Below are 13313 nucleotides of genomic sequence, written 5' to 3'. Positions count from 1 at the left end.
GCTAGACTCGCCTCACTAGATAACGTTCTAGCGCTAAGCGTAGCCAGGTTCAGATTCCAAAGGTGGCCTGTTCGTAAACAGGTATTCTTATCACCCTCTGCTGCGTCACAGGTCTTACCAAGGCCGGGGTCAGTTGCTTCACAGCCGCTGGGAACTGAGGGCCGGGGTTTGATTTTCTTATTCATTTGGGAAGTTCTGGCGAAGTACTGCACCAGGGTGGCCAATCCTGCTCTGGTGATGGAGTGCGTTACCGGTTCTCGTCATCGGGATCAGGCCGCACTCCAGGCCTGTTTATGCAATTTAATCAACACGCGGATTTTTTTTAATCCGGTAGAAAATTGCATGGCACCGGGATTCGAACCACGGCACTCTTGCACGCGACGCGGATACGCTACCTCTACGCCACCGCTGCACTGCTAAGTGACGGCATCTCAATGGTAACACGTGCTCCACAGTTCGTAGTATGTGAGCCACTCATCCACGTCTTCTCCAAATTCGCCTCCAAATTTGCGAGGCTCTATGAGGTACTGACGCTTCCAGGGACAGGCCGCGGCTGAGGCAGGTACCGAAGGGGCCACTGTAAGCTGGTCAGGGGCTGCAGCTGTAGGAAGTGGGACATTGCGGGTTACCTCTTCACCGTGATACATCTCGAGCACCAGTGTCGACCGGGGTAGGCCAACAAGGCGGCGGCTTCGGTGTAGATCAGGTGGTTGCAGAACCGTGCTGCCTAATTGAGTACCTAGCACTTCCACCGCGAAACTGTCACGGACGAGGTGTGTTTATTAATAGATTGTGAATGAGATGGATGAGTCCAGAAAAAATGACTTCAGCATGGTAGTACCGGTTTTGTTCTGCGCTCCACACCAAAAAGATACGTCGTCCTCTTCTTCATTTTGCCGGAACAAAGGTGTTACAAGATTGTCTTTTTTCTCTTAGAAGCTTAAATATATTTTGCACGATTCTCTGATTTGTTTCAACATGAGACTTGTAGAAAAAATGTTCACGGTGGAGGAATAAACACAAGGGTACTTACAATATTGAAATGCTAACAATAAAAGAAGAGGAAGAGAAAGGCAAGAAGCAGGAGGATAGCGTAGCAGAGGGTCAAGGGAGTAGTTTTGGGTGTGTCGTGTTGTGCTTGGAGCCCATTCAAGGCTCCGCATTTCTGTTGAATTTTGGTGGCAGCGGTAATGTTAAATTGCAGCAGTCAATTTGCTTCTCCCGCACTTTACTCCGCTCCTCCCCTTCTGCATTTGCTGTGCGATAACTCAACCTATCAGACAGCGCACTGCGCCTTTACACTTTAAAATTCTGTTGGCGTCCAAGGCAACCCTTCTGCCCTGCTCCGTCCTAACAACAGTGCAACACTCAACTTCTGCATGGAATGGCGACGGCTCCGTCGACCGGAATGTGTTCCATCTTGGTCCAACCTTAATGTCATCCAGGATGTCCGATATCCAAGCATTGCTGGTGAAATTTCGAAGGCTCATGGCATTTTTAGCGAGGGAGCTAGCTTGGTTGTGCTGTTATTGTTCCTTACAAAATCAACACTGGCTTTCGTACACACGTTCGACACAACCCTCGTCATGTTTCTGCTTCTGAATGTGCTGGCATTACAACTCAAGTAGAACATATGTTACAGCGTCGCATCATCCCTCTCTCGCTCAGCCCTTGGTCGTCCCCAGTAGATCTTGTGAGAAAAAAGGAAGGGACTAAGCAATTTTGCGTAGCCTACGGCCGGCTCGTGGCAAGAACGCTATCGAGATGAAGAACGCATAACCAAGCGAAAAACAAGAACTTTCGCGGGTTCTCAATTGCTAGTTCAGCAGCAGGCCCAAGTAGGCAGCGGCCGCCACTGACATCCGGCCGCATTTAGAATGCAGTGGTTGTCGTTTCCCATTTGACCGCATTAACGCAATCGCTCGCACTGGCGGTATAGCACTCGTCTCACACTGCTGAGAATGACGCCCAATACTTCAAGCTATTGCTCGGACGACGGTAAGAATTTGGCAGGAAAATACAGCGGTACTAAGCGCTGAGAGAGCATTTGGCTAACGATAACATGCCTGAAGAAGACGACTGGTGTGGGCTGCTAACAGAGCTGGGCGAGGTTATTCTGTCTAAGCTATACTAATAGCCAACCAACTGAAGAAACAAACTAATTGTATCTGTAATTGATGTGTGCTTCAGGTATTCGTGATGCAACACCAAAACGCACGTCTTCAATGAACACAACGTGATAAAATGCAGTAACACAAGTACGATATTGGCACAACTGCGCTCTCCATTTTTCTTCCTCTACGATATGCATCAAACGCGCGATCAGCACACACGGGGGCTGTTTCAAACTTGACGTGTTTGGTAACAATAACTTGCAACACATTCTCTTGTCGGTAACTTACTAAAAAGCTCGCGAAACGTGGCGAATCGTTTCAATATTTCAAGCGCTCTTAGTTCATTCATGGTGCGCTCGACGCAATGCCTAATATGTTTCAACGACATCGCGGAAGCGGTGGCTGCCACGATACCACTTCTTGTTGACTGTCTAAAGGCTGCGGAGGAAGCTTACCGTCGTTGACTCTAGAAGCACGACAAAAAATCGCAATTTCGAGCCAAAAGCTTTGCCCAAGGATTGTTTTGATGACTTAGACATGTAACCTGTTTTCTGAAAGCGTTGTCTAAATGTAATAGAGACAGATTTATTTCACGGGTAATATATGTCTCTAAAGTGCCTTAAAAAACTTAAGCATAAACCGTCTCACGGTGATTGTAGACGGTAATGAGTGTAGCACTGAATCAATACCACGGAAATTCGTACTAGCTCCATGTGAAAAAAGTTATGTGTAATGCGTGTACTGCAGCAGGACTCCTCTCGTGGACTTCCGTAGGAACCGTCGGCGCCATCACGCACTGCCACCGCGAAGCCTGCGCGTTGCCTCCCAAATGCGTGGCGTGTCTGTGCGTGCGAACGCTTTCGAAACGCGTAATGCAGCAATTAGGCTCTTTTCAAGCACAACTCTCTGGACACTCTGCACCGACTACCCTATTTGGACAATTTTACGGCGCCCCCGATTGTAACGTGCCGGTATATTTCCCCCAAAAAATTTTAAAACAATTACTTGGCGCCGATTCTACCGCGCATCTGAAGTAACGAAACCTGAGTGGATGCATACCGTTTAGAAACAACTTTATGCAAGATATAATTACACACTGACGCACACACATGCACATCTTCGCAGATAGTTGCTATCGGAGTATGACGCGCATTACTGACTACAGGCAGTCATCCTCAGTTCCATCGAATGCATGAAAAATGCCGCCAGTACAGATACGGGAAAATGGTGACTGCAAACCAAGGCATAAAGAACAACGTCCGTTTTATGGCATTGCATCTAGCTACTTTGCATTAGGCCACTCTGTTTTTTTAGTTGGAAGCAATGAGATTTTTTATAATGAGTAGAATTAGATACGATTGTAATGTGCATGCTTACTTGAGTTCACTTTTTATTCAGAAAAGGTGCGCGTTAGAATCGCACAAATACGGCATTGTCGCTGTCTCAAAAACGCGCGCGTGGCATCTGAAACGAGTAGCGTTGAGCGTCGTTGCCTGAGAATGCTGAGAGTCGTCCAATCATTTGCAGCACAATCAGTGGCACATACTCTGTGACCGAAGATGGCGACATATTCATTGAAGAGCGACACATACACAGTTAATTCCTGGCGCAGCTCGCTAGAGCGTTGGTGTCAAAGATGTTCATTGAAAAACGGCGCATTCGCAGTCAGTTTATGGGGCCCCTGCTAAACCATCGAGTTGTGCCTGACCAACCCCTTTGACTACCATGTGATTCCGCTTAGAAGTGGATAAATTTGGTATCTGCTTTGTCATTTTAAACCGTGACAATCCTAGTAGCATATTATGCTGTGGACCCAAGTTTTCATCAAGGACGTTCACTGCAAAAAGGCATTCATTAACTGTAACATAGCCTGTGACCCAAGTTTCCATCAAATTGTTTTCTTGAAGACCAACATTCACCGAAAGGCACATTCACAGGGCTTTGAGTCGGTGTCAAAGAGTTTCATTGAACAGCGGCGCCTTCCAAGCTCCCATTTACAGGGACCCATGAAGGCTCGAAAAAGGGTTCGCTGAAGAGAGACACGTATGTGCACACTGCCACATACTCAGCGACCCAAATTGAGCCGATGGTTGGTTTTGAACCCTTTTACCCCAGCACACCTGCCCACTCCGCTACCCATTCGACCATGACCCCCATAGGCGGGGAAACCGCTATGTACAAACGAGGATAGATGGACAGACAGCTAGCCACTGGACAGTGCGTGAAGTGCCTTAAGAATGATAACAAATAAAAATTAGTTTGCTATTACGTATCGCTTAAACTTACATCTTTAGGTCCTTGGCTTGTTTTATGATTGTGTGACAATGAACCTCTTTGACGCTAACTTTGCTGACTCGCTACTTGCCACTAGGTATGAGCCGCTCTTAAATGTGGCTGTTTCCTGCGATTTTGGGTGACTGCGTACGTGTCGTTCACGGAAGAAACTATAACGCCGACTTCGGCCACTGAGTTTTCGTCACTGTGCAGAGTCCTCTCTTCCATGTTAAGAACTGCAATGTGTTGCCAATGCTGGTTGGAATCTATTCTGCGTCCCATGAGCAGCCAACCTTGTCTGAACATATGTGCACGCACGCGTGACGCGTGTGTGCACATATTTTTTTTTACGGCGGCAATACTGAATGAGGCAGTGTGTTTAGAGGAAAGTGCGATAGAGAAGCGCGGCCGCAGAAACGCCTCACGGATGAACAGTTTGTACAAGGAATGTCACTGCTTTGCTTGTACACTACCTTTTACTTTATTATCGTCGACAACAATTGCAATATCGGTTCTGCCGGAATTCTTATTCTATAAATTATATTATACAGGCATGCATTCTTTGTGTACATGCATGATTTGTATTAATAGTTTGATAACTTGTATGGACGCGTGGGGTGCATTTATGCGCTGACGCGCAAAGAATGTTCAATTGCTTCTTTCAGCCATTTGAGGGGGGAACTCTTACAAAGAACATTTGATGGTTTTATATTCTGATGACTAGTTCATTTCTTTGAACGTTAAAAATGATGGCGTACACAACCTGACATTGCTTTCCTATTTTTCTTTTAGATGACTACAAGACTAGCTACCGTAAGCAGACATTTTCTTTTACAATTTTTTTATAGATGGTGTAGTGTGTTTGATTGAATTATAATTTCCCTAGCTTTCACGTTCTGCATTACATTGTCCTTAGAGTCCTTTTAAGCAAGCATAACTGTGTAATTTGTAGGGGATCCATAATTGTACAGAACCAAATCATTTAAACGTCGAAGTACGCCTAGAACATACAAGTAATTGGTATTCATTGGAACATTACAAAAGAAATCCAGATATATATGACAATAAAAATGATCTGTTTAGATGCCATTATGTGAATTGCAACATCGAAAGAATGTTTCTTTGATTGCAAGGTCTTACTCTACGTGAGGAAGTATTGTTTCCGGCATTTAGACAGATAAAAATGTTTCTCGAGGACTCCTTTATGGACCGTGCCATAACAGAACCTCGGAACCACGTCTTATTTGGCCAAATAAATATAAACAAGTTCTCTTACGACAGGCAATAAAGAAATGCGGTTTATTGCGCTTTTTTTCTTTTCATCGCTGGCTAACTTTTAATAATGATTGCGCAACATAAACAAAGGTATTTGCTGCTAAGTGCATTGTCCTTTACATAGGTCTACAACTTCCTTTCGCATTTCTTGTAGATTAAGTGACCTTCACTGGTAGATCATCAATTACATCCTTGAAATATATACGCAAATTCTTGTGGTTTGCTTCATTTACTGAACCACAACAGGCTTTGAATTGCTTGTTCCGACGACGCAGTCAAATACAGTAAAACGCTGGATAAGATTACCGGAGTGACCCCGAATACGGGACTTGCATGAATCTGATAACGCTGCGGTGAAGAGAGAACACCGATTTTTCGCCATCAGTTCGACTGATTACAAGGACAGGTTCTAACTGCTGGGTGGCTAGTTAACCCGTACTTCAGGTGTATTTGAAAATGCAGCTTTCTCTACTAACCTTTCAGGACTTTCCTAAGCGTGGCTTGATATTACGGCAGAAACATTCCTCGATGATTGTCTATTTGGATGCGAAGCGTTTCTCCCGTGTGAGCGCTCATTCGCAGACCATGCATGTGCTAAATGCTTGTAACTGTATGAAATAACTCATTCCGCATTAGGAAAATCAGCTCTTGTAGCAGTCTTTATGCGATCTGTGAAGTAGCGCGTACATACTGCGTAAGTGCCTTGACGATTATCGAGGCCTAATATGAAAGTTATGTTAAATCGGTATGTGGTGCTGGACAGAAAATTTATTCATTCGTATACGATTCTATTTTCGTAACTATAATTTTCGTAACACAGTGTGAGGTCAAGGAGAACATGGAGAAATTATTAGGCACGCAAATTATTACTGGCCACACGAACAAAACAATAAATATAAGTAGCAAAAGAGAATTTGCAGCCGAGTGAGTGCATGGGATGTTCTTCTATACGGAGCTACGTTAGGCTATGTGCTCCATTGCAACGTATTAGGGATTTGTCTGCGTGTAGCAAGCCTACCCGTGAAAGTGTTAGTGAGTGTCCCTCCAGGCTGTGGACGCAGATGCGAAAAAATAGGATCACCTCTGTCCCCTAAATGCTGAATGTACCAGCAGGAAAACAGCAATAAACTTTCTCATGGGACCCTAGAGGGAGAGACAGAAGAAAGGGGAAAGGCAGCGAGGTTAACCAGATGGAAAGACCTGGTTTGCTTCTCTACAGTGGGGAGAGAGTGGAGGGAGAGGTAAAGAGATAGCAAAGTAAAGTAAGAAAGGAACATAGACGTACAATCACAGTCGGTCACTGTCACTCCATACCGGCACGGCACAGCACAGTAGCTCTTGCAGCACTATAGACCTCTCTCCAGGCTACAGCCACTTGTTCAATTCTCTTTTCCTTGCATAAGACCCTAAAGCATCAATCGGCCTAGAGGATAGGTCATTTCCTAGTGGCATTTGGAACAAAACAGCCGAACAGACATGAGGCAATGGACAGTAAGTAAGTAAAGCTTTGTTTCAAGGGAAGAGAGAGAGAGAGAAGTTTAATGATACGAAATGCTGAGAGGTCGGCCTGAGGTATATTCCTCTAGCCAGCTACTCGGCATTGGGGGAAGGGGAAGAGGGAAAGAAAGTGGGAAGAAAGTGGTGCATGATGGGTGACGATGATGATAGAAGGAAGATATAGAACATATGGCAAGCAATTTGGCATGCTCAAAGTCTGCAATCCAGGCCCGTAATTTTTAAAAAGTTCAGTAATGCCTGGATGGCCTTGAAACTTGATTGAGCATCTGGCCAAGGGCCTAAAATAACGTCCTCCGACAACAGTGCGCTGTCGAGACGCGTAAGGTCGTTGTCCAACCTTTCACGCTCTTCCACGTACTTAGGGCAGTCACAAAGCACATGACCTGTAGTCTCAGTCACATTGCACACCTCACAGTGTGGAGACTCGGTGCGTCGCATGAGGTGCACGTATCCACGCGTAAACGCTACCCCCAGCCTTAGTCTGTGCAGAAGACTGGCACAGTTTCGTTGAATTTTCGGTGGTAGCCATGGTAGGGTCCAATCTCTGGAGTCGTCTGTGGCGATTATCCGGGTTCTCCCAGTGCACTACTGTCAATTTTCGGATGACACTGGAGAGGAGACAGTTGGCGTCCGCTCTTGGAAAAGGAATTGAAAGCAGTGACTCTCGTTCTTCGAGTGCTTTCTTCGCTTCGGCGTCGGCCAGTTCGTTGCCCTGTATACCACAGTGACTGGGAATCCACTGAAATGTGATGTGGTGGCCGTTTTCTTGCGCTAAAGTGTAGAGCTCGGCAGTTTGAAGAGCCAACACTCTGTAAGCGCTTTCTTTCAACACCACTCTAAGTAGTTGAAGAGCCGATTTTGCGTCGCTGAAGACTGTCCATATTTGAGGAGGCTGTCACGAAATATATTGAATGGCCTCTCTGATTGCCACTAGTTCCGTAGATGTTGTAGTCGTCTTGTTATGCAGACGAAACCGTCTAATGACTTGATGCGCAGGCACGACGAAAGCCGCACCGGACGCATACGACGAGACCGATCAGTCTGTATGCACGCTCACCGAGGAGTCATATTCTTTCGATATATATTCAAGTGTTAAATGTCTGAGGCCGATGGTAGGTATTCGCGATTTTTTAGAAATTCCGGGAATAGATAGACGTACCGGTATTTTGGACATTACCCATGGGGGCATATGTGGAAGGTCAGCCGGGGCAAAGTATGCTGGTATGGCAGATTCTTGGCATTTAACGGCTCTTGAAAAAGTGGAGTCCGGCCGTATATCGGGTAATGTCGACAAGGGATGGCGTCCATGACGGCAAAGCAGTCGCAGGAATACTCGAAGAGGTTCGCATCGTAGATAGGCATGTAGAGGGGTCACGCGAGCCTCCTCAATTGTTCCGTGGGTTGAGGTGCATCGTGGAACACCGAGACATGTTCTCAGCATCTGTGCCTGGGCACTTTCCAGCGTACGCAAACATGACGGGCTCATACTTGATAAAACTGGCAGGCTGTACCGAATGTATCCGACGTAGAGAGCCTGGTACAGCCGGAGTAGCGAATGCTCAGATGGACCCCACTTCATACCGGCCAGAAAGCGAAAAACTTGAGCAAGCCCAGTTAATTTTCGCTCTAACATTGCCACATGTTTCGACCATGAAACACCGCGGTCAATGACAACGCCGAGGTATTTGTGGCGGGTGACATATGGGATGGCATTTCCATTGATCATAATCGGATACCAACACATGAGCTTCCGTGTGAACGCGTGTATTATTATTAATCGTCGCTAAATGAAAGCAGAACGTAATAGAGTTTATGCGATGGCATTTACATTGATCATAATCGGATACCAACACATGAGCTTCCGTGTGAACGCGTGTATTATTATTAATCGTCTGTAAATGAAAGCAGAACGTAATAGAGTTTTTCAGCAGTAACTACCGAAGCCAACTAGTCATTCTATGCAAAGAAGACTATTTGCATGTGTTTTATAACCTTTCTGAAATAGCGCGAGGTATTCTTTTTCGCGACGCCCAATAATACTAAACAATTTGTCGTTGGCTTTGTAATTATTTCACTATTTGTGATGATAGTGGTTTAGAAGCCATAGATAATAGGAAGAGACGTGAAAATGACATTCAGCAGGATGGACACCACGTGTTTGTAAGAAAGAACGGAAATGAATGAAGCGTAAGAAAGGACCATGTGACTACACTCATGCGGGCCCAGCATATCAGAGCCATCGAATAGATTCGACGATAATCCAGCTGTTCTTAATGATTACCGCTAGGAACTGCGCATTTTATTGAGATTTGTTTCAACAAGTGCCAGAAGTATTGGCATGCCGTATAAATGACAAGTTTGATGTTATTTTTGCATCTCCATCCCTGTAACAAATAAACAGATTAACCTGCCACCCATGTACTTCGCCTACTAATCCACATCTAGTCGCGTTGTCGCATCGTTGTATACCACGTTCTGCACATCGCATACTGCCACTTCTCCTGAACACAATAACCACTCGATGACTTCAATAGGCATGCAGTGAACTTTTATTGCATATAAAAATAAAATAATAGTATATGAATGGTAACTTCGGTAAGAAACATGACGAAAGTTCGCAGGAAAGTTTAGTTTTGGCGCGATAAGCAGCAGTCGAAGAAGGACTCTCAATGGAGGGATAGTTTTGAGAACTGAACTTGTGTTCGCAAGGGCAGCAGCTGCTTTCCGTAGCAGCGTTTTTATGTATGGCTAGCCATCTCCCTCAACACTCAATGGGTAAGGAGAATAATAAGCGTGAGCATAGAGTAAGAAAACTGGAGTCATAGTTCTTTGAAAGAAACAGAAAAAGAAATGGATGTGGGAAGGTCACTTCGTACTTTGACGGAATGAACAAATCGTGGTACTGGCGACAACTTTTTTTAAAGAACCGCCAAAAAAACTACGAACAGAAAAGATGTACGCGTATAAGTAGGTGATGCAAAATAATTGTTCCCGTTTTTACTAAAACTGTAAGGATGAATGAATTGGCCCGAATTTTTAATAGAAAGAAGTGACAGCAAGAGTGAGAAGTGTACCAGGTCTAACAAACTTTCGTCTAGCAATATGTGTTCTGCTGAAAATATAACCAAACACCGAAAGTGCACAGCACGCGTAGACGCACTATCGGGAGAAATAGAAATAATAAGAAATCCGAGGGCACTTAAAGACTTGTTATAACTTGAGAATGAAAAGGAGTTATTGTCCAGCTGTACGTCGCTGAGCAGTCCCTCCGCTCATGAACTGCTAGCGGGCGAGCGAGCTTGTTGAGACGTTTTCACTTGGCCTTACCGATACGCTGTTAGAACTTTGGCGAGAGCTTCGCGGACAAAGAATGAATGTATAACACAGGCTTCCGGGAGGAACGGTGACGTGGCGTCGCGGCGATGCCCTTTCCCCTCAGGAAATACCGGCGGCGCTAAGCCAACGCCTCCTAGATAGTACAAGGCCTGTGCACTTTGATTAATGACGTCATGCTACCTTGCCCGACTGCCATAGAATCTAGTGGGTATGCTCCCTAGTAAGCCGCTGTGATTTTGACGTCATCCGCATTCGTCACACTGGCTTGACAGTGGAAATTTAGGTCCAAGGACCTTGACGTCATAAACCAGAGTGCACGGGCCTGGTATTTAGGAGGCGTTCGCTAAGCGGCCGCAGCTTCTCCCATTCGCCGGCTCTGGTCCGTCGAAGCGCGATCTTGATAGGGCCTTTGCAGCCAATGGAAATTGACCTGCTGTTTCGCTGCCAAAGGCAACAGACACTGGCATTTTCGCTCAATGGTCCATTAGACGCTTTCGCATCAAAAAGCTGAGAGAAATAGGCACTGATCTAATACTGAGGGAGTTTCGCTCCGTAAAAATTTCAATTCGGTATGCTAGTAAATTAGCAAAGCGTTGCTTACAACAAAGTAGGCATTTTTGAATAGATCACTAAAGGAATGAATTAGTGAAGGGGGCATTATAATAATTCCAGATACAACTATCCGTAAAACCGCATTATGATATTTAAAATAGATAAACACCATCCAAGATACTGGTGAGTGTTCTGTCATTAGTGTAGTGAATATACTCCTGAGTCTCTTTTCACGCAGTCATATCACCTTGATAGAGTATTTGAAACACGTGGATCAGATAAGACTATATTTTCTACTTTTGGTGAAGCAAAAGTTCGACTGCAGAATGAAAGAAATGTCACTATTGCTTCTTGATATGCGGAAGTGTGGAACCACTGTGTTTAGAAGTTTAATCTAAAATACATATTCTGTCCAGTATCGCTGATCTCTTGCTTGCGGTAGAGCGAAGATCTCAACATATCAGTATTGTGTCAACAAGTCCAGGTAAATTTATTGCGCCAAATAAATGGCAGTGCTTTGCGTTTATCTTCCATTTTGAAGGAGTTTGCCGAACTTACCTTTAGAGCGACAACAGATCCTTAAGCCCATGGTAGACTTTAGGTCTACGTTTGCATATACAAACAAGTTTTCGGTGTATCTACTTTGGCGATAGATGAATCATGGCGCCTTCCAGAACACTTTCCTAAAGTGCTGATTTCTTAACAAATATTGTGTAGGATTTCCTTTGGATGTAATTTCAGTTTGAGAGCATAACGTTTAAGTTTGGTAGAACTGCTGGTGGCTAGTTACATGCCTTTGTAAACTTCTCCACATGATATTTGTGGAGAGTTTAATGCTCGAAATGAAATTCGGGACAACTCAAACGCATATGCACGAGGAGCCAATTTGACAGAGCTTCTCTCAAATGATTCAATTGAACCTCTAAATGATGGCAGTCTAACATACCTCAGAAGCCTATGCACTACCAGCAGCATTGGCGTGATCTTCGTAACAAGTTCTGTTCCCCAAAACTTTGCCTCGTGTGCTGAATTGGAAACACGCAGGCGTGACCATTACCCAATTTTTATGTCGGTTGTTGGTATGCAGATGTTACGAATAAAAGTCCTTACAAAATCTACAGATTAGGATGCATACAATTGCGGTACAGGCAGGGTAATTACTGCTGTAATCCAGAACGAGGTCTTACTCATAACAGTGGCTCATTGTCTGAGGAAATGCACATGAATTTCAACTAGAGCACTGCCTACCCGCAAATGACGAGAAATTTAAAAGACTGTGTGCCATTCGTAGGCGTGCTGAATGGAAAGCTTTACGGACACATTGCCTTGAAGACCTCCGTGCATGCCGATGGACATAACTTCATATGCGGCGATACCTGGATAAACGTAGTCGGCAAAGATGGTGCGACATCTGTTCCACGTGAGATGTGCGTCAACGAGTAGCCAAAATTTGGCGGATCTTTGGAGCTATGCGCGCACCGAACCAACAGCTTCACCCCTTTTCTGCACTCTCTTTGTACGAACGAAGCTCTAAAAGAAATCTCAGATGAATACTGCGGACTACTATCAGCGGGTTCAAGGCCTCCGATCCTCTCGGCAGATAGTCTGGCTTCCCACAGGCGGCAGCACTAGCTTTGTATCAACCTTTCACAATTGAAGATCTCACCACCGCTATCGCTGAATCAAACAGAAACGTCTCCGGGCCATGACAAAATAGGCTGTGAAGCCATCTGTGCTCCGGACCTCCCGCCTGCGCCTCCTGCAATATTGATACGTGTACTAGCTTATCTCTATCGGGCAACCATGTTTTGCCACCTAACAAATGTTATCGCACAGCGCAGGACGCGCCTGCATATACCGGAAGTTTCTCAAATGTGATCGATGGTTCCACCTGCTCTCTGTCACCGAAGGGTGTGTAATCTGATTGCATGTATGCCTGACGTGGGATGGTCTAGAACTTTATCGAAGACACTTGGATCCCAGCGATTACTCTGGAACATTCGACAGCTAATGTATAAAAGCCCACGCGCTTGACCGCTGATCTGATTTTCTACGACCGCCGATCATGTTCGCCGCCATTGCTGTCGTTTCAATGTAACTTGCTTTGGTGGGCACAAGTTCGCCCAATAAAACTAAATCACTAGTTTCACCATTCACCGTTTTGCTTTCTTCGCCATCACTACCACGTGACATCTGGTGGGGGTGCTTGTTAGTTCATGTACCGGATGCCCCCGATAAGCCGTG

Source organism: Dermacentor andersoni, chromosome 11 (assembly GCF_023375885.2).
Source record: "Dermacentor andersoni chromosome 11, qqDerAnde1_hic_scaffold, whole genome shotgun sequence".
In the NCBI taxonomy this organism is placed as follows: domain Eukaryota; kingdom Metazoa; phylum Arthropoda; class Arachnida; order Ixodida; family Ixodidae; genus Dermacentor; species Dermacentor andersoni.
The sequence above is the reverse complement of the archived record's forward strand: the minus strand, read 5'-3'. Positions refer to the sequence as shown.